The sequence below is a fragment of the Fukomys damarensis genome, unplaced genomic scaffold (assembly GCF_012274545.1).
Source record: "Fukomys damarensis isolate Sample0158 unplaced genomic scaffold, DMR_v1.0_HiC HiC_scaffold_39, whole genome shotgun sequence".
Lineage (NCBI taxonomy): Eukaryota > Metazoa > Chordata > Mammalia > Rodentia > Bathyergidae > Fukomys > Fukomys damarensis.
In genome coordinates this window covers 79,709,242-79,711,709 of record NW_022900951.1, presented here as the reverse complement: position 1 = coordinate 79,711,709, position 2,468 = coordinate 79,709,242, and positions in this window count along the sequence as shown.

Here is a 2,468-nt window from a genome sequence, read left to right as displayed (position 1 = left end):
AAAGAATGGCTGCTATCAAGAAATCAACCAATAACAAATGCTGGCAGGGTTGTGGGGAAAAAGGAACCTTTCTCGACTATTAGTGGGAGTATAGACTGGTGTGGAAATCAGTGTGGAGAATGCTCAAAAAATCAGGATTAGAAATCCCATTTGATCCAGCTATTCCCCTGCTGGGTATCTTTCCAAAAGAATTAAAAGAATCACCACAGTGATACATGCACACCCATGTTTTATAGCGGCACAGCTTGTAAGAGCTAAATCTTGGAAACAACCCAAATGCTCATCAACTGGTATCTTGATAAAGATGTGGATTTTTTTAGTGAAATGGAGTACTAAGCCATAACAAATGATAAACTAGAGACATACATATATTGCTAAATGGATACATATTGAGGCCATACTCTTTAAGTGAAATAAATGTGTGTAAATACCAAATTGTGTCTATGGTGTGAGAAACTGAAAGTGTAAATGACCAAAATGTATAATAGATAATGTGAAATAGGAGCAAAGGTTCAGAGGGGAAGGAGAAGTGGAGGGGGGGAGGGAAAGAAAAAAATAAGAGAAAAGGAAAAAATGGAAACTAAGCTTTTATAAATAGGGGTAGAAGGGAGGGAAGGGGAATGGCAAAAAATAATAACTAAGATATATCATGTACAGCTACAAATTCCCAATGATGAATGTGATCATAATGTATACCTAAAATATTCCAATAAAATTATTTTTTTAAAAGCCTTATGATTTTAGGTGTAAGATGAAAAACAAAACAAAGCGGCCTCTAGAGCAGGGGGAGCACCTCACAAATTCATAGGCCATAAAGCTAGGTGGAGAAAACCATGACTTTGTGTGCAGAGAGGGAGATAGAAAGTGGGAATTGATGGAGTGCCTACAGCCATCAGCTGGACAGCATTGATTGGTCATGCCTAGCAGGGAGGGCAGGGCAAGATTCAGCATTCATATACAAAAACATGAGTATGGAAACAAAGGTCTTTGCACTGACTTGCTTGCTATCTCTCCCCTATTTGTGCTGCATTCCAAGACTACAGAACCTAAAGAACAGAGGCTTTTCTTAGACTCGTTGTTATTTGGGATTTGAAGGATTTTTTTCTGTTTAACTTTTTGGGTTTTTTTTCTTGTTCTTTTCTGTTACTTTTATCTAATTCTATTAATTTCCTTTTACTTCTTAATAGGATCCATTATTTCACCTTTTCTATCAGTATTTACTAGAGAAACAGATATAACACAAGATATATAAATATATAAAAATTTAAAAGATTGTCTTAGAATAGCCACCCACAGAGTCAGATGAAGAAGAGGGTAGAGGGTCTGTCTTCACACTGGTGAAGGATTTAGTTGAAGGTCTGGAGCTCACTGCAGTGTCTCATGCAAATCCATATCAGGTGGTCAATGGGACCTATGATGGAAGGCTAAAGGATGGCAGGAGATGATGTCCAAGGTGAAGACAGAACTCCTTCAAAGGAACAGAAGCTGCTAAGTCCTTCATTTCCCCTTTATAACATCCAGGAAAGAAGCCCTCTACTCTGGTGGATCTCCCATGTCCTAGGGTGTGGAACTGCTGAGCCAATTTAGCTAAGCTCTTAACCAAGCTTCTCAAGCTGACAGAATCATTCACCAGTCACACTTTTCTCTCCCTTTTCATCTTTTTTTCTTTACTTTTCAGATTTTTCTTCTTTCATTCTCCTGTTCCCCACCTCCTCTATCATTAGCAGTATAACCATTAAGCTTTATTTATCTTTAGACATTTAGTTTATTCTATTACTGTTCAGGTCTTTTCTATTGTTAGCAGAGGTATAGTTGTAACATTAATACATATTTACTGTATGCCACTATTTGAGTTATCTTGTATTTATACTAAAATTATATATCTCTTTTCTATGGTTAATGGTGCTACCTTATTTGGTTATTATGGTATATCAATATCAGTTTGTCCTTGATTGTATCATTTTTGATTTAGTTGCTATTGCATAACAGCAGAGTTGTTGCTATTGTTTTTTTTTTTTCTGTATGTCAATGTCTGGATTGTCTTTGCATCATTAACAATACTATAGTCCTTTCCTGAAGAAATAGTTGTCAGGTCAATTATGCTGCAGCCTCCGCTCCCAAATTAACAGAAATGGTTGGATCCTAAAACTCTCAACTCCCCTAAAGCTGATCCATGGGGCATCAAGAGGGAAGAAATCAAAAGCCGCACAGCTGAATTATCAAATTTTCACTTAACAGGCTTTTCTGAGACTTCAGTTTGCCTTGCTTTCTTTTTTATTGTTAATTTTTAACTTGGGTTTTTCAAGTTTAAATCTTTCATATTATCAATTGTATGTTTATGGTTTTCTTTTCTACTAAAAATTCCATCATATGATGTCTGTTTTCTCATAGCACAAGTAGAATTAGTTCAAGGCCATCAGAACCTGAAGGAAGTGTATGGATGAGGTGGCCCATAACAAAACAGGGAG